This window comes from Muntiacus reevesi, chromosome 8, assembly GCF_963930625.1.
Source record: "Muntiacus reevesi chromosome 8, mMunRee1.1, whole genome shotgun sequence".
Classification (NCBI taxonomy): Eukaryota; Metazoa; Chordata; class Mammalia; order Artiodactyla; family Cervidae; genus Muntiacus; species Muntiacus reevesi.
Window position 1 is genome coordinate 73,479,884 of NC_089256.1, and position 24,260 is coordinate 73,504,143.

Consider the following 24,260-nt stretch of genomic DNA (forward strand, 5'->3'; position numbering starts at 1 on the left):
TCTGAACAGTCATATCTGCAAAGATCTGCAATACAGCAATTAGAGACTGAAGTAGCAATATAATTAAAGAAGACATTGTTTCTTGAAGTATGAGACTGGAACAATTGGAGACAGAAAGACTAAGAATTCAAGCACAATATAAAGAAACAAAATGTTGGAGTGAGGACTGAGACTGGCACATGATTCAGTCCAGCAAGGGGCACAGAGCTGTATCCCTGAAATGATACTGAAAGAGGCTTTGAGAATACAAGTTTAGATGAGACCATGGCTTCCCTAGTAATTTCTCTAATCATTTCTGATTCACAGTTTCTTCTGCATCCTAGAGAGAACAGTTTGGGGATAATACAGTTTTGTTTGCATACTGTTTATATGATATTGCTTTTGTTTCATTTGGGGGCTTTTTTTTTCTTGGTAAAAAGCATTTAGTCAACATGAAAGGTTGAAAGACACACCTCAAAACCCACTACCCAGAAATCACATGTTAATATTTGAGCATCACTCAGGATTTGTCTAAGGATACATAGTAGAAATAATTTTACAGCATTTTTGTTATCTAGCTATGTAAGTATTGTGTGTTATATAATTATATCATAGAAAGTGAAGAGGAACAAAAGAGCCTCTTGATGAAAGTAAAAGAGGAGAGTGAAAAAGTTGTTTTAAAGCTCAACATTTAGAAAACTAAGATCATGGCATCTGGTCCCATCACTTCATGGCAAAAAATGGGGAAACAGTGGAAACAGTGGCTGACTTTATTTTGGGGGGCTCCAAAATCACTGCAGATGGTGATTGCAGCCAAGAAATTAAAAGACGCTTACTCCTTGGAAGGAAAGTTATGACCAACCTAGACAGCATATTGAAAAGCAGAGACATTACTTTGTCAACAAAGGTCTGTCTAGTCAAGATTATGGTTTTTCCAGTCGTCATGTATGGATGTGAGAGTTGGACTATAAAGAAAGCTGAGCACCAAAGAATTGATGCTTTTGAACTGTGGTGTTGGAGAGGACTCTTGAGAGTCCCTTGGACTGCAAGGAGATCCAACCAGTCCATCCTAAAGGAGATCAGTCCTGGGTGTTCATTGGAAGGACTGATATTGAAGCTGAAGCTCTAGTACTTTGGCCACCTCATGCGAAGAGCTGACTCATTTGAAAAGGCCCTGATGCTGGGAAGGGTTGAGGCCAGGAGGAGAAGGGGACAACAGAGGATGAGATGGCTGAATGGCATCACCGACTCAATGGGCATGGGTTTGGGTAAACTCGGGGAGTTGGTGATGGACAGGGAGGCCTGGTGTGTTGTGGTTCATGGGGTTGCAAAGAGTCAGACGTGACTGAGTGACTGAACTAACTAATGTCAATATAAATGTTACCAGATCTTCTTTTAAAAAGCATAAACACTAAGTAATTTGAAATTAAAACTAATGTGTGCTCTGGGAAACTCTGACATTGGGGGCTTTGTTTAGAGGTTTTGGGGGCTCTGTTTTTAACTTTGAAAGTGAAAGCCACTCAGTCATGTCCAACTCTTTGTGACTGTAGCCTGCCAAGCTCCTCTGTCCATGGAATTCTCCAGGCAAGAATATTGGAGTGGGCTGCCATTTCCTTCTCCAGGAGATCTTCCCTACTCAGGAATCAAACTGGGGTATCCTGCATTGCAGGTGGATACTTAACCAGCTGAGCCACCAGGGAAGCCCTTTTAGCACAAGTAATTTTACTTTGTTCTTCTTAATTAAACACTCAATAAAATTCTTAGAAAAGACACTTAGGTACCTAACCTAGATGGATACAAGATTACATCTATGGCTATATTTTTGAATCCTAGATGTAGAGTAGGTCAGTAGCCATCCTTATGAAAGCTTATCTCAACAGAACTCCTTTCTTCACAATTGTACACCAGTATGTATTAAGCATGGTGAAGGAAATGGCAACCCACTCCAGTGTTCTTGCCTGGAGAATCCCAGGGACGGGGGAGCCTGGTGGGCTGCTGTCTATGGGGTCGCACAGAGTCAGACACGACTGAAGTGACTTAGCAGCAGCAGCAGCATGTACTAAGCAACAAAAAATTTTTTTCTGCTACCCTTCCCCCAAATTATGGAAGTGATAAATACTATAAAAACAATACAAAATGGGAAAGTATAAAGAAGATCATACTTAATCCCATAAAGATTATGGGATTAAGTTAATATTCCATACATAATCCCATAAAGATCCCACAAAATAGGAAAGTATAAAGAAAATCATACTTAATCCCACCACCCAGAAATAAACCTTCAGTTCAGTTCAGTTCACTTCAGTCACTCAGTCGTGACCCAACTCTTTGCAATTCCATGGACTGCAGGACACCAGGCCTCCTTGCCCATCACCAACTCCCGGAGTTTACTCAAACTCATGTCGATTGAGTCAGTGATGCCATCCAACCATCTCATCCTCTGTCGTCCCCTTTTCCTCCTGCCTTCAATCTTTCCCAGTATCAGGGTCTTTTCAAATGAGTCAGTTCTTCGCATCAGGTGGCCAAAGTATTGGAGTTTCAGCTTCAGCATCAGTCCTTCCAATGAATATTCAGAACTGATTTCCTTTAGGATGGCCTGGTTGGATCTCCTTGCAGTCCAAGGGACTCTGAAATAAACCTTGGTTCCTACCAAAGTTAAAATTTGAATTTTAGAAACTAAGTTGATGAGTTCCATAAAGAACAACCCCGGATATCAAAGATTTGCCCTTGACCAAAATTGACGAACACATACAAGTTCTTAAAATTTACTGGAGGGGACTTCCCTGGTGGTCCAGTGGTTAAGACTTCACCTTCCAATACAGGGGGTGCAGGTTTGATCCCTGGTCAGGGAGGGAAGATCAAATGCTTCACAGCCAAAAAGTCAGAACATAAAACAGAAGCAATATTGTAATGAATTCAATAAAGACTTCAAAAATGGTGCAAGCAAAATGAATATTTTTAAAAAAATTATTGGAGAAATATTCAGTTTTCAAAATTGTTTCTTAAGCACTCTAGGATTTAAGTATTTGGAACTGCAGAAATGAATATTGATTTATTGGAATAACCATTAACTATTTGCTTCCTTGCTGAATTTGTGCAACTACCAAACTAGGAATGTATTTATTGCTCTAGGTTTTCTATCACAGCTGATATCTCTGAGTGCAGACACAGTGAAAGTGTATCCACTTTCTCCACTATTATTGTGGAAAAGGGGACTTCTTTTCTCTTTTTCTATTATGTATCTTGCAAGTACACTTTATTATAATGTTCCTTAACTGGTTTACCTGTCTTCATTTGTTGTGTTGCTTTCCTGATTTTACTGTGAGAAATAAGATGGAAGTGAATGAAGAATGTCATTTTAAATAATTAGGACTCGATATAGTGACCCATCTGACCTTATAGTCACTTAGAAATTATTAAATTCTATGGAAAAAGGTCACAAAGCCCTAAGCCTAGTGAGGAATCTGCATACAAGTCTGCTTTAGGATGTTTGATATAGTGCTTTGGTAAAACAGAGAGTTTGTCTAGAAAGATGAAGTTCAGTTGTTCAGTTGCTAAGTCATGTCTGATTCTTTAGGGTCAAACCCATATCTCCTGCATTGCAGGTAGATTCTTTACCACTGAGCCCCCTGGTAAGCCCCCAAAATACCTGATGTGCTGTGCTCAGTCCTGTCTGACTCTTTTCAACCTCCTGGACTATAGCCAATCAGGCTCCTCTGGCCATGGGATTTCCCAGGCAAGAATATTGGAGTGAGTTGCCGTTTCCTCCCCCACAGGATGAAACCCAACTGTCTTGCCATCTTCTGCTTGGCAGGTGGATTTCTTTACCACGGAACCACTGCTACTGGTACCACTGAGCCACTTTACTTACTGAGCCCAGTAAGAGCAATGTTTGCAGGAGGGTGTGTTTAACTCCCACTAGTGGAGAGCATGCTGATGCTATGAAAGTGCTCCACTCAATATGCCAGCAAATTTGGAAAACTCAGCAGTGGTCACAGGACTGGAAAAGGTCCGTTTTCATTCCAATCCCAAAGAAAGGCAATGCCAAAGAATGCTCAAACTATCGCACAATTGCACTCATCTCACATGCTAGTAAAGTAATGCTCAAAATTCTCCAAGCCAGGCTTCAGCAATACATGAACCGTGAACTTCCAGATGTTCAAGCTGATTTTAGAAAAGGCAGAGGAACCAGAGATCAAATTGCCAATATCTGCTGGATCATTGAAAAAGCAAGAGAGTTCCAGAACAACATTCTGTTTCTGCTTTATTGACTATGCCAAAGCCTTTGACTGTGTGGATCACAATAAACTGTGGAAAATTCTGAAAGAGATGGGCATACCAGACCACCTGAGCTGCCTCTTAAGAAACCTATATGCAGGTCAGAGAGCAACAGTTAGAACTGGACATGGAACAACAGACTGGTTCCAAATAGGAAAAGGAGTACGTCAAGGCTGTATACTGTCACCCTGCTTCTTTAACTTATATGCAGAGTACATCATGAGAAATGCTGGGCTGGAAGAAGCACAAGCTGGAATCAAGATTGCCGGGAGAAATATCAATAACCTCAGATATGCAGATGACACCACCCTTATGGCAGAAATTGAAGAGGAACTAAAGAGCCTCTTGATGAAATGAAAGAAGAGAGTGAAAAAGTTGGCTTAAAGCTCAACATTGAGAAAACTAAGATCATGGCATCTGGTCCCATCACTTCATGGGAAATAGATGGGGAAACAGTGGAAACAGTGTCAGACTTTATTTTTGTGGGCTCCAAGATCAGTGCAGATGGTGATTGCAGCCAAGAAATTAAAAGACACTTACTCCTTGGAAGGAAAGTTATGACCAACCTAGATAGCATATTAACAAGCAGAGACATTACTTTGTCAACAAAGGTCCATCTAGTCAAGGCTATGGTTTTTTCAGTGGTCATGTGTGGATGTGAGAGTTGGGCTGTGAAGAAAGCTGAGTGCTGAAGAATTGATGCTTTTGAACTGTGGTGTTGGAGAAGACTCTTGAGAGTCCCTTGGACTGCAAGGAGATTCAACCAGTCCACCCTAAAGGCGATCAGTCCTGGGTGTTCATTGGAAGGACTGATGCTGAAGCTGAAACTCCAATGCTTTGGCCACCTCATGTGAAGGGTTGACTCATTGGAAAAGACCCTGATGCTGGGAAGGATTGGGGGCAGGAGAAGAAGGGGATGACAGAGGATGAGATGGCTGGATGGCATCACCGACTTGATGGACATGAGTTTGAGTAAACTCCAGGAGTTGGTGATGGACAGGGAGGCCTGGTATGCTGTGATTCATGGAGTCGCAGAGAGTTGGACATGGCTCAGGAACTGAACTGAACTGAGTGGAGAGGAAGAAATGTAGACAGATTCCCCAGTATTTTGATTTGCCTACAAAATTTATCTAATTAGATGATTTTCCCTAAGCATATTAGACTTGCTAATTAATTTTAACTTAATTAAGCTAGAGAAAGCTGGTCACCATTAAAAATAAAGCTCTTATTTCCTACACATTTATAAACTAGATCATCCTTAATGGAGATGTTTAGAAATGAACTGAAATGTCTCTAGCATATTTTATTTCTTAGTCAAACCAAATAAGTCAGAACCCTGATATGGAAAACTTGCCACTTCATTTTGGGCTAAAATCTCAAAAAATAATCTGACTAGATTCCTCCTCAAATCACTATTTTAGGATCTTCTTACTATAATTGTTTTAAAAAAATTTTTGGCTGCCCACCACATGCACGTGGGATCCTACTTCCCTGACCAGGGATTGAACCAATGGCTTCTCCATTTGAAAGGAGGTGTCCTAACCACTGGACCACCAGGAAAGTTTCTAGGACCACATCTTATTTCTAACCACACTCATCCACCAAAGAGGAAAAAGTATCAGTGATTTTGAAAATACCCTTGCTACTTCTGTGTTTACAAAGAAAAATGTGTCTTATTGAGGCATCTGTGACTGGCATTTTTCATGAACTGATGGACATCTCTTCAGCCAGGGCGCTGCCCTGCTCAAAACACGTTTTTCCTTTCAGCATTCTTAAGGAGCTCTGTGCATTCGCAGGATGCCAAAGATAACATCTAGATCAGCAATTTCTCATAAATCATTGGAACACGGAACATGAAACAAGAAGAAGAAATCAGGAATTCAATAATAAATATGGCAAGGTGCACAAACAAGAGAATTGAAACCAGATGAAAAGGAACCGTTCAGAACAGAAGGTCAAGAAACGCGTTTCCCCCACTCCCTCAAAGGCTTGGAGTAATCCCTCTGGTTGTTCTTCCCATCCACCACCAGATTACTGCTCTGAGTTGGTTTTGGAATATTTATGTGGTGGATTTAAGGCCTTAACATACAACTGGAAAATTAGTGTTGTTTATCTTAGTTTGCTTGAGGCCCCAGGCTGTTATGAAATGAAGAAGAAAAGAGTGTTTATTGTACTTTAGGGAAAACTGTGCCCACAAGCCTTGAAATAAACTCTAGATATGTGTGTATATACATAGCTCAGTTTATTCAATAGATTTTTTAAAAACTCAAAGTTACACATGTGATAATAAAGTAATGTGATTGGTTCTCTATTAAAACAAAATGTCAAGATTTCTCAGGAGCCATCTTAGGAAGATAGGCTTATCTTAACACCATTGGCATTACTAAATATGTTATGGGAATATCTCTTTGAGTCTTGAAACACTGTAGTTCATTTTTAAAAGCAGCTTCTCTGGTGGCAAGTCATCATCATTTGTCTGTGGATTTGAACTTCTGGAAACCTAGTCATTTGGTGACAAGCATGGTAAATGATGTAGGTGAAACGATTTGTTAAAAACAATGTAGAATAATATATTAATAATAAAAATCTTTCCTATTTCCAAGGAAAGATTATGAAATATGAGCAGTGTCTCCCACACAATTATTCAACAATGTAAGCTGCATATTAGGGTTTTCTAGACTTTGTTTATTTTAGTCTCATTTTACTCTTTCATTGTGAATATTTTAATTTAATGTTAAATCATAATGAGAGTTCACTTGTAAAGGGCATTCCTCTCAAGCAATCATTATAGACTAAAGATATTATGATGTGAGAGAATAAATAGTTGATCGCTTTGTCAGCTCAGGTTTATGAACACTTGAGTGCTTGTTTTTCTAAACCTGAACAGTTTCATGGCACATTTTGTTGTGGAATCATGTTTAAGATACTGAGTTGATGTACTTTCGTCCCTTCCAGTCTCCTTAGGTTGATTTGTTTCTCCTTGATGTCAGTTTCCCGTGTTAGCATTGTCAGAACTGGACCCTTGCACCAACTGAAAGCTTCTGTTAGCTGCTTTCAGAGGACCAGTTCCTTCTCTGCAGAGCGGCATCCTCTCCTCCACAGCCACCATTCAAAAGCAGCCTATTTCTGTTTTGTCTCCTAGGTTTCTTGCTACATCGGAAGGCATCGTTGCATGTGGTTAAGAATCTGAATATAACCAGAAGACCTGGACCAGTTACTGGCCTTCTGCTTGCTAACTTTGCCTCCTCGTCCAAATTGCTTACCTGCTCTGTACCTCAGGCTTCTCATGGGCAAATCTGAAAAAACATCATGACTCCTTATTTATGGTATTGTGAGGCTTAAACAAGTTAATGTATTCAAAATGCTGCAAAGAGCATCTGGCATGTGGCGAGTCTCAGTAAACACTTGCTATTATCATTACGTTAAAATAAACATACAGAGTGAGCCTTTTTGCTGTTATAATTTTTCTTTAATTTTGAAATTTATGGAGAACATTTTTTGATAGCTGTAAACGTGTTTTATAGTTGATAGCATTTTAGCTTGTGGATGTACCACAATTTACTACAATAATTCTTATGTTTGCTATTTAGGTGGTTTCCAGTTTTTAGTTTTAAATGATGTGCTATCTTTGTTCCTCTTTGTTTTCCTAGAATAGTAGGAGTTCCTGAACAATTCCATAGGGTGTGTGCATTTTAATCCTTTTAATATTTTTTTTTTCCTAAATGGGACAATAGAGGAACTCTGCTGGTGGTCCAGTGGCTAAGATTCTGCACTCCCAATTCAGGGGGTCCTGGTTCGATCCCAGGTCAGGAAAACCCACATGCCACAACTAAAGATCCTGTATGTCTCAATGAAAATCAAACATGCCTCGTGCCAAACTGAGACCTGGTGCAACCAAATAAATAATATAAATATTATAGAAAATAAATAAATAAATTGGACACTAGAAATGTATCAACTTATACTCACTCCCATCTGTAGAGTCTGTATTGATTTCTGTAGCTCCCTGTGTACACTGCAATATGCACATAATTCCTCCTGTTGTACTTTAACCTGTGAACCCCTTCTGCACATTTACCAGATTTCTCATGTGGAAAAACAGGTTTCGCTGGTTCAATCATCCATATTGATGATCGATGTGCTTGGGATGTATCACCCCGAACGTTTGGTTCTTCCACCTTGCCTTTGTCTTTCATCTTGATTGACTTTCTCATTGTTCCTATTCCTTGATCCTTTTACATCCCGTTATATATCTGTCTCTCCAGAAAGGCACAAGCTCCCAACCTCAGGAATTTTCTTCAGACAAACTATCACCAGAGTTCTTGGAAGCTTAGGGTCACGGGAGCACAAAGATGGATCGTCTTCCTTTAAGCCAGAGACTACATAAGAAGAACAGAAAGGAAGTGTCGCAACGAAAACAGACAGGAAAAACCAAAAATAAGCGACAAAACAGATACAAACGAGGGCAGTTAGAAGGAATTTGTTATGGGGCATAATTTAAAGGTAGGGATCACATATGGGGAAGTGTTTTATATACTGAAATGAAAACATTCAAGAGATACTGTTAAGCATAAAAACAAGGTGTGGAACAGTGTAATCGAACAATGTGTTCCTCTTTGCATTAGAGAATAGGGTCTAAGAATATATGTGTATTGCTTTTTATGCATAACATACCTCTACCAGAATGCAAAGAACACCAAGGGCTCTGATTTCCCCTGGAGAGGAAAACTGGGGAGTGGAGAAGAGGAATGTGAAAAGATTCTTTTCACTATCTAGCCTTTTGTACCATCTGAATTTTATATATGAATGTATTGTCTATTCAATAGTAGGTAAGTAAAATATATTAAAACTTCTCCTATGTGAATGCCTTGTTTTACCCCTTAACTTACATAATGGTGCTTTTCTTTTTAGAACCCACTTTCTGCCTTTATCCTAAATTGTCCTATTAGCCTACATAATAAAGAACCTCTGAGACTAAAATGCTTTCTTCTGAAAAAATTGTTAATTGTAAATTTCAATTATCTGCAGGCTGGATATGACAAATCTCTGTCATATAAAATCTTTGCAGGTTATCTTCATTTTCTTTTTATGTTTGGTGAAAACTAAGGGCTTAGAGGGTAGGAGAACAGTAATTGCTTCCAGGTTTCATAGAATCAGTGTCAGGGTTGGGCAAAAAAGGGTAAGATTTTCTATCTCTTTTCCCTTCTTTCTTCTTCTTCTTTTTTTTTTCCCAAAAGAGGAAGCTCATTATGTTTAAGCTCCCACAGCTATATAGTCCAAAAACATTTTGGTCCTTTTTTTTTTTGCAGTACTCAAATAAAACTCAGAATGATACACTTGGACAAGTGGTCTTAACAGCAATGAAAACAAACACTTTATGAAAACAACATCTATAAGCCTCAGTCCCTTGTCTTTTATCTTTACCATTTTCTCTGAGTCTGGCATGAAACACACACCCGTCTCCACAGGGGTTAAACAGGGAACCATCCAAACATCACAAAGCGTCTTCCAGAATTTTGATGACTTCCATTCCCCGACTCTGGTGCGCAGGGCTTGGCTGGTGGTGCAGGGACCACGGCGTCCTGGCAGGAACAGGCACTCGAAGTGAGTGTCCCAGAGTCAGCAGTTCTCCTCGGCCCTGCACACGACGCCCACATCTTAGAACAAGCCTCCGTCCTCTGTACAGAGAGCAGAGCATGCCTAGCTTGTTCCGCAACTGGGTCAAAGTCCATTTCTGCTCAAACTTAGAGTTGAGTCTTTGCTCCTACTTTGTTTTAGGCCAGCTTTTACCATGACTTTATTTAATATGATAAGCTTTTCCTTCTGTATATGATCAAAGGTAGGGACAGAGGCAGAACAAAAGGATCTGTCTTCTGGTGGAATCAGGACAAAGCTGGGGGCTAAGGTGTTATTTCCTGGGTCTATCTCAGAAAAAGGAACCCTCTTTGGAGCCTGAACTCTAAATCCAGAGGGGTTGTACACAGGTGAAAAAATACAAATGATGCCTTTGATGCTAGTAGTGGTTTGAGTGTTTTGTGGGTAATTCCTCTATTCTTCTCTATAACTTTTTATACTTTTCACATTTCCTACTGTAAGCCCACTACTTAGTGGGTCTGTAAGCTTAAGTAGGTTACATTATCTTGTGGAACATCTTAAGAAATCTTTAAATGTGGACAAGAGTAAAAGTTCTCAGGGCTTATGGAAGGGGTGACCTGAGGTCACGAATGCACAGCGTCTGACTTGCAGTTGTCCCTCCATGAACCCTAGTTCCCTCACTACTGTGCTCTTCTTCACACTCTCCTTTCATTATGGGGCTTGATTTAGGACCAGCCAGGAGGTTCCTTCTGTGAGAGAAGGTCTGTCCACAACTCTGCTTCTTGAAGTTTAGTGTCCACCAGAACCTCCTTGCGGGCTTGTTCAAAACAAACTGTTAAGTTCCGTCCCTAATGTTTCTGGGCCTGGGTGGGGTCTGAGAATTTACCTTTTTAGCATGTTCCCAATGATGTTAATGTCCCTGGTCCAGGGAACACACTTTGAGAACCATGGGTCTACAAGATGTATAACAATAATTAATTTCAAATTATTCTAAATATGGACATCTGATCTCTGTCCTTCTTCCCTCCCTTTCTCCCTTCCTCCTCACATCCACTTTTTTTTTTTTTTTTTTTTAATTTGGAGGTTATAGAAACCACGGGACTCTATTTCTCATCTCTGTATTTTGAGTCAACAGCTCAATTCTCTTCTTATGTCAAGAAGCCAGGAGGAAGCAATAATGCTGTTTTGTTCTAAATATCTTATTTCATTTGGATACCAAAAGAAAGAGGGACAAGCATTCTCTGGACAGCCCCTAATCTGGACTGATATATTTTACTAATAATAGAAAGACAGGCTCTTTGAAGACTGATGCTTAAAAAAAATTGGAAGCACTATAGGCATCCTGGTGCCAGGGAATATTTTTATATTTAGGATTTGTTTAATCTTTTATCAATATAAATATTTGAGAAATAAAATGGTCAGGAAAATGACTAAGGAAAACATTTGAGGCTAATGTGTGTGGAATAGCAGCTTGATTCCTGAAAAGGCCCTCTTGGTCTCTCTAAATGCTATAAGATAGAAGTGCTGTGCTTGGGATTCACAAACTCCCTGAAGTTAAATGCAAGATGGTGTGTTTGCTTCTCTTTCTGGGAAGAGGGACTATGGCCTTCAGTGGACTTTAACTTTGGAAAGATTAATACTGCCATGGAAACTTCCTTGGTCAAAAGCCATGTGTTAATTTCTTGATGAATAAAGCAACTTCCTAGTGGGAAAAGGAGCTGGGTGCGTGCACTGGCAACTGACCTATTGAAATATGAGTGAGGAGTGAAGTCTAGCAGTGAACCCTGTCACGGAACCACTGCTTTATCCTTCCTCGGCTTTAATTCCCTCATCTGTAACCGGTAGTTAATAAAGATACTCACCTAGCTGAGCTATTGTCCAGTTTAATGAGAAGTTTGCAAGGCCCTTAACATAGTGCCAGGTTTGCAGTTGATGCTAAATCAACGGCAGCCAGTAGCAGTGGATGTCATGGTAAGTCTTTGGTTCCAACTCAAGGATCAGAGGTCTCCCCCTGGGAGGTACGGTTATTACCCTCATTTTACAAATCATGAAACTGAGGATCATTTTCAAGACTTAGGGTGAATTGTTAATTTATTAGAGCCCTCTTTTCTGCCAGTAAAATTGTATCATGTCATTATGTAAAAAATATAAATACTTTCTTTTTGTAGGAAGCACTGTGATTTTCAAGCACTCAACCTCTCAAACAAGCCTGAAAACCACTGGCCGAACTAGTGTTTTGGAAAATAGCTTGACCAAGGCTGAGAACCATAATCGTTTGATTCTAAACTCTGTGCTCTACCCACCCAACCACTGCCCTGGCTGGGAGTAACGCTAGACCCTCCCACTCCTGTACTGTGTACCCTGGAATTAGTTTCGCATTTAAGCAAACACTTAGCTAAGAAAATGGAAATATGATACACACTGACACTCACAAAACAACAGCACACACATACTACTTGATTTTTTTTTCTGGAAAAGGTAAAAGCAGACAGACTCCTGAGTAACATAACATTTTAACCTACACTGTGAAGGCTGATGATAGCACGGCTGAAATGCTTACTGTGACTGTCACAAATGCCATGAATCTCTCGTGTTTCACAGTTCCTTCTCTTAGCCAAGGACCTCACCAATGGAGCCCTTAGGGTCTTGCTACTAAAAAATGTGGGCTACACACAGTCACCGTCAGATCAGAATCCCCAGGGAGCTTGTTAGAAATGCAGAATCTCAGTCCCACCCCCACTGCTGAATCATAATGTACATTTTAATAAGATCCTCAGGTGATTCATATGCACATTAACATTTGAGAAGCCTGTGTTCAGGTAGCCAAAAAGTTTTTTCTGGGGAGTGTGAGAAGCTGCACCCTCCCCCACCCAGCCCAACTCCTCACCACCCCGTGGTTTCTGGCTCACTGCTGCATCCAAAGGATGTGCCTCATTTTGACCAGGGTTAACTGCCATCTTCTGAACAGCCCAGAACCTAGAGAATTAGCAACCATAAACAATCCCTTGTTTCAATAAAATCTTTCCACCTGGGCGCTAATGGACCAAGTGTTAAGGCAGTGTTCCCAGTGACAGACAGAGCTCCTAGAGCAAGCTTTAAATGACTTGATGAAAGCAATGGCTACTGAGGACTCTGGGGGTGGTGGTTTAGTCACTAAGTTGAGTCTGACTCTTGCTGAGGCAGGAGGTAGATGGGCATCCCCAGGGTAAAGCAATTGCAGATTCATTCCCTATTGACTGACACTCCAAGAAAGGGATAGCAGGACAATTAAAAGAGGAGGCTGGACCATTCTCAGACCACATATCTCTCATTCCCGAAGTCAGGAGACCTCCCTGACCACACGCGCCAGAAAAGCTCCTTGCAGGCCAAAGTGGGAGCAATGTCAAGGGACTCTCTACCCATATGCCTTTTTGGTAGGACCCACCTTGGCTAAGAGATGCGTGTGCACATATGGAAGGATCCTGAAATATAGCAAATACGGACTGAGAACCAGGCAAATTAAAATGATTGGCCAAAGGAAAACCGGAAGAAATGCACCATATAAGTGATTTAAACTTCCACGAGGGCACAGCTCAGGGATTCTCCCTTTGAGTCAGCCTGTGTGTCTCTTCATATGTATTATACTCTTTCCTCTTAATGAATACTTAATTTGTTTCACTACTTTCTGTCTTTGTGGAAACTCTTTTCTGCAAAGCTGAGGGACAAGGGCCCTTGTCACCGACTACTGGTCACAGCAGTGACCCAGTTCAATCTCTGGCTGGAAATCCAAGCCTCGCTTCAAGGTGTTGCAGGCTGAGGCCACCAGAGATCACTGGGATCCCAAGGACTGTAGCCTGTCAGTCTCCTCTGTCCATGCAGTTCTCCAGGCAAGAATACTGGAGTGAGTTTTCTTGAACAAGTGTGGTTGGGGAGGTCTCCTGATTTTGGGAATGAGAGATATGTGGTCTGGGGACGGCCCCGCCACCTCCCTAATTGTCCTGCTATTCTTGTCTTGGAGTTTCAGTCAATAGGGAATGAACTTCCCAACCCAGGGATCAAACCCTAGTCTCCTGCATGGCAGGCAAATTCTTACTGAGTCACAAGGAATTCTGACCCATTGTAATTAGGTGCTTGCTGGAGAAGAGGAGGGGTTAGGAAGTGATGAGTTGAGAGAGACCTATTTAAAGTTGAAACATGGTTTCCACTTCTTGTTTTTACCCCTTCCTAGGGTCCTGTTCTAGGTATGGCTGAGCCATTTACCAAGCGGAACTGCATTTGGTAAAAGTGCTTTATCTCAGTTCCACAGATACTAATTTTCGGAAAGTGTACCTGCCATGGGCAAACTCATTATCAAAATTATATTGAGCAAGCTCAATATTGTAAAGTAATTAACCTCCAATTAAAATAAATTAATTAATTAAAAAAAGAAAAGAAAAGTCCATTTTAGCTGTCGGCAAGAATCATAGAGGATAATTGGGAATAAGGAATTTTGGAGTCTGAGAGGCTCTGGAATACCTCAAGAGTGAAAGAAGAAAGAGAGGAGAAAGGTGCAATGGGTTATAAACGAAATGCCTTTCACATCCGTAAACAGATGCAGTTAGAGATTGAAGTGTCTTTTTGCTCCTGAACTGTTTCTTTGAGTGTAATATCATGCATGTCTCTGCCCCATGGGTTCTGAGATTGTTGTTCAGTTACTAAGTTTTGTCTTCTTGTGACTGCATGAACTGTAGCATGCCAGGCTTTCTTGTCCTTCACTATCTCCTGGGGTTTGCTCAGACTCATGTCTACTGAGTTGGTGATGTTATCTAAACATTTGATCCTCTGCCGCCCTCTTCTCCTTTTGCTTTCAATCTTTCCCAGCATCAGGGTCTTTTCCAATGAGTAGGCTTTTTGCATCAGGTGGCCAAAGTATTGGAGCTTCAACTTCAGCATTTCCAATGAAAATTCAGAGTTGATTTCCTTTAGGACTGACTGATTTGAATTCTTTGCTGACTCTTAAACGTCTTCTCCAGAACCACAATTCAAAAGCATGAATTCTTCAGTGCTCAGCCTTCTTTAAGGCCCAATTCTTATATCCATACATGACTACTGGAAAAACCATAGCTTTGACTATAAGGACCTACTGTGGCAAAGTGATGTCTCTGTTTTTTAAAAACAGAGAGGTTTTAAAAACAGAAAGGTTTTTCTTTCAAGAAGCAAGCATCTTTTGATTTCTTGGCTGTAATCACTGTCTGCAGTGATTTTGGATCCCAAGAAAACAAAATCTGTCACTGGTTCCACATTCCCCCCATGTATTTGTGATGAACTGGTTGGACCAGATACCATGATCTTAGTTTTATGAATGTTGAGTTTTAAGTCAGATTTTTCACTCTCCTGGGATTGACCGCGGACACAGAATTGGTCTTGCAGGAGTAATGGTGGCTTTATTCTGACACCCCTTATCATCCAATTCTTGTTAGAACTGGTGGCAAGACAGCAAGCTGGGAAAGCATATCAGAATTCCAAGGAAATTAAAAAACACTGATATTGCATATCTAGTTCTGAATTGTTTTGTAACTTTCACTCTGATTCTTCTTTGTTACCTGCAAACACTCAGAGAAATCTATTACATAAGACAGCATTGCCTTGGAGAATGAGGAAGGGTGTCTACACTGGGGTCAAAGTGATCATGACGAGGACAGCAGCTGAGGGACTTCCCAGGTGGTCCAGTGGTTAAGACTTCGCCTTCCAATGCAAGGGGCATGGGCTTGCTCTCTGGTTGGAGAGCTAAAATCCTACATGCTTCACAGCAAAAAGCAAACAAACAACAAAACAAAACATAAAGCAGAAGCAATATTATAACAATTTCAATAAAGACAAAGTTCTACAATTAAAAAAAAATCTTTAAAAAAAGCAACTGAGAACACTAATGATGAGGCAGGCAGAGGACATGGAAATGAGACCAGGAGTAGAGGTTTGGAGTGAGAAGTGACAGGTAAGCACTAGGATAATGTGCTCTCCCAGAATATGTGTGGAGCGCATGGATTTCTTAAAGTGATTGTTTTATTTGGCCATTAAAAGCAAAGATGATCCCAAACACTGGGGAATAGTGGTACCTGTTTACACTGGAGAAGAGAGTTGGATCCTTTATGCAATTTTTACAAACTGTTATCACTAATTTAAATGTTCATATGATCTGCCTTGAAACAGGAGGGCTACTGTGCTAAGAGACAAGTCACTGGGATGGCTTAGTCTTAATGTGAACCAGAATGCGATGAAGAAAGACGAAAATCTCACAGGAAGCTCCATTTTGATATGTTCCCAGGTGGATTCGCCTCAATCAAAGAGCCTTGGACAAGGAGTTAAACATCTGGATTACAAGAAAATTTTAAAGAACGGTGGTATTCACAAAGAACTTCAAAGCCTGATTTAATGTAACCGGTTAGCGTTTAGACTAAAAATATCAGCTGCCTGGCTCTGAAATACTCGGAGAGTAATTTTACATTCCAGTACACAGCAACCTGAAACAAGATCCAATTTCTATATTTTTGAGGCTTCAGTTTTGCTGCTCTCATTAAAGTTTATCTTTAGAACTGAAAGAAGTAGCCTATTTTTATGATATGTCATCATTATATTCTTTATTATACAACTATCATATACATCATTATTATATGATGCATCATAATATCATAAAATTGCCTGAATCAGCAGCCCAGGATGTTGAAGGTGACCCATCCCAGAAGACAGGTGCCGCCATCTGAGCTATTATATGCAAAATAGTTCTGCTAGGTGCCTAAATGCCCCTTTAACATAAATGTCATTTTACCCTGGAGGGTGAAACATTAGACAATCCGTGTAGATTGCAGGTGAAAGGACTCTGGAATCATACAACCCCAGTTGCAGCATTGACTAGTTCCATCTCTCCACGCTCAGTTTTCCCATCGGTAAAATGCAAGTGCTATGGGAGTGCGTGCTTAGCCGTGTCTGACTCTTCTCGACCCCGTGGACTGCAACCCGACAGGCTCCTCTGTCCACAGAATTTTCCAGGCAAGCATACTGGAGCGGGTTGCCATTGGGACTGAATCTGTGTCTCCTGCATTGGCAGGTGGATTGCCACTGAGCCACCGAGGAAACTCTCAGAAATGCAGGTAGGAAGAGCGACTATTTCACAGTACAGTGCCTAGAACTTAGCACAGATTCAATAGATGTTAATATGCTGCTCCGTTTGGTGATGAGGGTTGTTACCTGGGAGTTTGCTAAGAGGAGCAGGAGAGGAACATAAGCATTAATCTCATCTACAGGCCTTGAGAGATGGGAGAGATAGAGGCCATGTTGGTAGGCAGGTAGAGACTCCTGAGTCTAGGCCCGTCTTTGAAATCTCTTAAGTGTCAAGCATGGTCTGTAGGTGACATACACAAAACGCCTCACACATTCCATTTCTCAGAAGTATATTGACACTGTTATGCTCTTTAAAATGCAACTTCAGTAAAGCAGGAATAGAAGGAACATACCTCAACATAATAAAAGCTATATATGACAAACCCACAGCAAGCATTACCCTCAATGGTGAAAAATTGAAAGCATTTCCCCTGAAATCAGGAACAAGACAAGGGTGCCCACTCTCACCACTACTATTCAACATAGTTATGGAAGTTTTGACCACAGCAATCAGAGCAGAAAAAGAAGTAAAAGGAATCCAGATAGGAAAAGAAGAAGTGAAACTCTCTCTGCAGATGACATGATCCCCTACATAGAAAACCCTAAAGACTCTACCAGAAAATTACTAGAACTAATCAACGAATATAGTAAAGTTGCAGGATATAAAATTAACACACAGAAATCCCTTGCATTCCTATACACTAACAATGAGAAAACAGAAAGAGAAATTAAGGAAACAATACCATTCACCATTGCAACAAAAAGAGTAAAAGACTTAGGAGTATATCTACCTAAAGAAACAAAAGACCTATACATAGAAAACTATAAAACATTGATGAAAGAAATCAAAGAGGACACAAACAGATGGAGAAACATACCGTGTTCATGGATTGGAAGAATCAATATTGTCAAAATGGCTATTCTACCCAAAGCAATCTATAGATTCAATGCAATCCCTATCAGGCTACCAACGGTATTTTTCATAGAACTAGAACAAATAATTTCACAATTGTATGGAAATACAAAAAACCTCGAATAGCCAAAGTAATCTTGAGAAAGAAGAATGGAACTGGAGGAATCAACCTGCCTGACTTCAGACTCTACTACAAAGCCACAGTCATCAAGAGAGTATGGTACTGGCACAAAGACAGAAATATAGATCAATGGAACAAAATAGAAAGCCCAGAGATAAATCCACGAGCTTATGGACACCTTATCTTTGACAAAGGAGGCAAAGATATACAATGGAAAAAAGACAACCTCTTTAACAAGTGGTGCTGGGAAAACTGGTCAACCACTTGTAAAAGAATGAAACTAGAACACTTTCTAACACCATACACAAAAATAAACTCAAAATGGATTAAAGATCTAAATGTAAGAACAGAAACTATAAAACTCCTAGAGGAGAACATAGGCAAAACCCTCTCTGACATGAATCACAGCAGGATCCTCTATGACCCACCTCCCGGAATATTGGAAATAAAAGCAAAAATAAACAAATGGGACCTAATGAAACTTAAAAGCTTTTGCACAACAAAGGAAACTATAAGTAAGGTGAAAATACAGCCCTCAGATTGGGAGAAAATAATAGCAAATGAAGCAACAGACAAGGAATTAATCTCAAAAATATACAAGCAACTCCTGAAGCTCAATTCCAGAAAAACAAATGACCCAATCAAAAAATGGGCCAAAGAACTAAACAGACATTTCTCCAAAGAAGACATACAGATGGCTAACAAACACATGAAAAGATGCTCCACATCACTCATTATCAGAGAAATGCAAATCAAAACCCCAATGAGGTATCATTACACGCCAGTCAGGATGGCTGCTATCCAAAAGTCTACAAGGAATAAATGCTGGAGAGGGTGTGGAGAAAAGGGAACCCTCTTACACTGTTGGTGGGAATGCAAACTAGTACAGCCACTATGGATAACAGTGTGGAGATTTCTTAAAAAACTGGAAATAGAACTGCCATATGACCCAGCAATACCACTTCTGGGCATACACACCGAGGAAACCAGATCTGAAAGAGACACGTGCACCCCAATGTTCATCGCAGCACTGTTTATAATAGCCAGGACATGGAAGCAACCTAGATACCTATCAGCAGATGAATGGATAAGGAAGCGGTGGTACATATACACCATGGAATATTACTCATCTGTTAAAAAGAATTCATTTGAATCAGTTCTAATGAGATGGATGAAACTGGAGCCCATTATACAGAGTGAAGTAAGCCAAAAAGATAAAGAACATTACAGCATACTAACACATATATATGGAATTTAGAAAGATGGTAATGATAACCCTATATGCAAAACAGAAAAAGAGATACAGATGTATAGAACAGACTTTTGGACTCTGTGGGAGAAGGCGAGGGTGGGATGTTTCGAGAGAACAGCATCAAAACATGTATATTATCTATAGTGATCACCAGCCCAGGTTGGATGCATGAGACAAGTGCTCTGGCCTGGTGCACTGGGAAGACCCAGAGGGATCGGGTAGAGAGGGAGGTGGGAGGGGGGATCGGGATGGGGAATACATGTAACTCCATGGCTGATTCATGTCAATGTATGACAAAACCCACTACAATATTGTAAAGTAGTTAGCCTCCAACTAATAAAAATAAAAGAAAAAAAAAGCAACTTCAGTATTTTCCGGGTGGTGCAGTGGATATGAATCTGCCTGCCAATGCAGGCGACATGGGTTCAATCCCTGGTCTGGGAGGACTCTGTGTGTTGCAGAGCAGCTAAGCCTGTGTGCCCAACTACTGAGCCTGTGCACCACATTTACTAAAGCCCATGAGCCTAGAGCCCCTGCTCTGCAACAAGGGAAACCCACTGTATAATGTAGCACAACCAAACAAATGGATAAGAATCTGAAAAAAAACCAATTCATTAAAAGTCAGTTTTGAATTTATAGTAGCCTTGATCAAGTTAGGTGTTCTCAACTAGAGAGCACAGCTACTCAGGAACTTCCTCACCACTCCCCCTTCCTTTTTTTGTTTAATAAATAAAATAGTCTCTGATTGGAAAAGCCTGGCACTGTCACACCTGGGACTGGAGTCTTACCCTAACCTGGGCAGGCAGGAAGGCTGAGGACACCTAGATGTTGGGACTCAGGTGGACAAGGAAGCTGGACAAGAAAAACATGGCCCTGGAAAATGTAGAGGGATCAGTTTTGCTCAGCCCATCCCCGGAAGGAATGCAAAATGTCAGAAAGTGGCCCTGTCCTCAAAGTAAACCTGGCTGTGTGAGGAATAAACAGATTTTGCGTGGGGACTGGGAGATCTGAAATTCCATAGGCAAGCTGAGAGGCAATTGTTTGCTTTTCCCCACATTCTCCATTTCCTTTGTTTTCACCTCTGCAAATTTTCCCTTCTTTCTCAGTTCCTCTTCTTTTCACACCCGCGGAGAACTCGATTCTAGTAGTGAGGAAAACTTGTGAAACAAATATTTGGGTTGTATTCTAAATCAGTTGTCATTTGTTTTCTGTTTCCTCTGTTTACATTAGCTGGGCTTTGTTTGGAGAGGGGGTCGCACACTCGAACCTTAGCACGTGAAACAAAACAGGGATGACTCCCCAGCAACATCATGTGCTCAATCAAAGTGTTTGCTGTTAAAAGAGTCTAACTTTGGTAACAGAATTTTTAACCATTTGACGCTTGCTCTCTGAAGGAATTGGTTGCCAGTGGCAACCAGCTTTGTAATATAACAAATTGTACAACTATTTGCCATTCTTGGAACTTTGAATCACGCCATAGATACTATTTTAAATCTTACTTTGGTATAAGGAATATTTTGTAATATAAAATTTTCCTTGTCATAAAATTATCCATCATTGATGGTTGCATTACACTCCACTGTATAATGTAGTAACGTGTATGCAATCACTATCCATTTGTTGGAGATTCAAGTTATTCCATTTCTTACTAACATAAACTCTGCTGCAATGAACATCTTTGTGAACAAAAGCACCACCTGTATTTGTAACCCTTTCTGTGGGATAGTCACCTTGAAGTGGACTTCTTTGGCCAAAGAACGTGAACATTTTGAGGGCTGTTGGCACTTATTGCTGAGTTGTTTTCCCGAAAAGTTGTTCTGTCTTACAACTCCATACCTACCGTTCCTACCCCTGTCTGCAGCCTCCACACAAGTACTCTAAAAATAAAATGTGAGATGCTTGGCATATGGTACTTGGCACCTAGTAGCAACTCAGTAAAAGGTAACTGATGATGTTGAGGTTGAATGAGTTTATTCTCACATTGTCTCTTTGTAGAGGTGCAGGGCTTCTAAGCTCTTCTGGGTTGTACATCATCTAGACATCCTGAATCACCTGTTTATGTCCCTTCCCACATGCACTGATTAGCTGTGTGTGTGTGTGCACTATAGAGGAACTGATGAGCTAATGTGACAAATTTCTTGAAACTGTCATTGGAAGGAAAATGACCTAGTTTTACCTGCCTTGGAATTTCAGTAGATGGCTAAGACTGTCGCTCAATGGTTCTGAGCTCAAGCTGTGCAATAGAATCATCTGGAAGCTCTGTAAACAATACCAGAGCATGGCCTTAGTTGGCTGAGGGCAGGGCCTGGACGTTGGCATTTAAAAAATTCTTCCCAGGTAATTCTAGTATAAGCAAGGGATGAGAATCCTAACCCAAAAGATGAATCGTTTGGAAATTCCAGGCACCACGTGGCATTGACTGAGGGATTTACTTAAAAGCTTTCTGGTGTCTCTCAAAGATTAGCCTAAGACTATGGGATGAAACCCTTAGGGGCCTCAATTTTCAGCATATTGCCAGTACTTACTAAGGTCCTACCTGCCTGAAAGGCCAGAGAGATCAGCTCCTTCTAGAGAAGTATTTTTCTCTGCATTTATAATCACTTGTGTAGTGCCTCCTGAGGGAGGAACTGGAGCTCCACGTGGTTAATTAACTTGATCCCAGTCTCTGCTAGCAAGAGGCCAACATGGGACTTAAACTCAGACTCTAAATTCTATGGTCTCTCTGCAACTCCACGTTGCCATTAAAAAAAATTGCATTCATCTTTTTGTGCTCATGTAACTGATATTGATTTTATTTTTTGCTATGTGGGGCTGACTTGGTTCCTCATTTTCAAAGAAGCTTGCCTCTAAAAATGTCCGTGTGCTTCCAACAAACAATTGTATTTTGATCAGGTATTATGGGTGTGTTCTAGACATGGCCCAAGAGGAATGTAGCTGTATCTAGTCATCACTTTATAAATATTGATGAAGAATGGTACAAATGTTTTAAAGGAAACTTTATCTGAAGGAGTGTCTTGGAATTCAGCTGTTTCTTTTCATGTTTTTCAGACCTCCTACCCTGGCACTGAAGTCCAAACAGCCGAGGTTGGGCCAAATCCCAGTGTTTGCTCATTAGTATGGCACCAGTGATTCTGTACCTGGTAGGATTCAGGGTAGGGTGATTCTGGGGGCTGCAGTTGGCACACAGGGTCATTGTCCCTGAGCTGCGATGAATATTTCATGACACAGTGACTCCACAGAAGGAAGTACTGAGTTGCAGATCACTTTATGAACTCCTTTTATTCTAAGAGTGTGAGAAGAAAAAGCCCATTTTATAGCAGAGTAAAGGGAGGCCAAAATCCATAGCTCTTCTTGCCTGAGGACACACAGTCACACTGGCCATGCCAGAAGGGAAATGTGTGCCTTGGATGGGCACATTTTTACCTTCATTTTTTCCTCTATTAGCTGCTCATTTTTTTTTTTTTAAGATTTTTTTTAATGTGGACCATTTTTAAAGTCTTTATTGAATTCGTTGCCATATTACTTCCGTTTTATGTTTTGTTTTTTTTGGCCATGAGGCCTGTGGGATCTTAGCTCCCCAACCAGGGATCAAACCCACATTCCCTGCATTGTAAGTAACGTGAAGTCAACCACTGGACTGCCGAGGAATTCCCTAGTTGCACATTTAAAAGTTGGGGATAAAGACATATGCAATCAACTTAATTGATTATAATAACAAAACTTAAAACAATTAAGTTGACAAACATTAAGAAAGTGGTTAAGGGAAAAATATGGCTGGCCTATTAATCCTATGAAATAATGTAAATATTGAACATAATAGTTAAAAATAGTTTTTAATAGCTTGCAAAAATGCTTAAGCTATTGATAGAAATGATTTTCCTTCTTCATTTTCCTGACCTCTAAGCCTGAACCACACGTGTGCGCTAAATTGCTTCAGTCATTTTTGACTCTTTGTGACGCCATGGACTGTAGCCCACCAAACTCCTTTGTCTATGTGTCCATGAGATTCCCCAGGTAAGAATACTGGTGTGTATGAACCACATGTGAGTTTGTGAGAAATGCAGACTCTCAGGCCCCACTCAAGCTCTGCTGAATCAGAATCTGCATTTTGATAACATCTCCTGGTGATTCCCCACATTCACAATTGAGAAGCACTGATGTAAGTAAAGAGTCCTCCAAGACTCAGTCCTCAGACATCTTTACACTGTTGTACCTGGAGTTAGAGATTCTAGCACCTGGTAGCATATTAAATTTCTGATTCCCTTTGTCTGTGAAAGTGGCCTCAGGGACTGGCATTTGTGTATTCACCTCAGGCATTCAAAAATGCAGACCAGATTGAGATCCATTGTCTATGACTTCCCCTGTGATACAAGTAAAAAATGCATGACACCAAAGAGTTCTCTATGTAAAAACTACATAGAGAAAAAAAACTGAGAGGAAATACACCAAAATATTAACCATGATGCAAATAGAGGTGATTTTGGGGGCCATGGGTTTCTTACATAGTTCTCTGTATAATGATCACAAACATCAGACCACAGATTCAGATGTGCAAGAGAGATAACTTTATTTTTATGTACTACAAATTAATTCCTACCTAGAGCCTCCATCTGCTTGTGGTGAAAACTTTCCAATCAGTTCAGAGAGATCTCTGCAAATCAGGTTGGCTCAGTCAAGCTGCCAATGTCCCATGACATCATTGTGTGAATACAAAATAGTACCCCTTCAGGCCGGCACACTGCCACACCAACACATGTGGTGTGATGGCAAAGCACAAACCAGTTTTGATCTCCACCTGCTCCCTGGGGTGTCTCTCTGCAATAAACAAGATGTGCCCCTGTGTGTGGTGGTCCCAGGCTCTGCTAATTTAGGACCCCACTTCTTTAACATTTTAGGTAAATTCCAGGAAGCTCTCATGGTGACACCGGATTAGGAGCGGGTCAAAGAAGGCACGGAGTCCCCATAGTCTTCATCAGTGACATCGTCCTTGCTAAGCCGCCCTGATT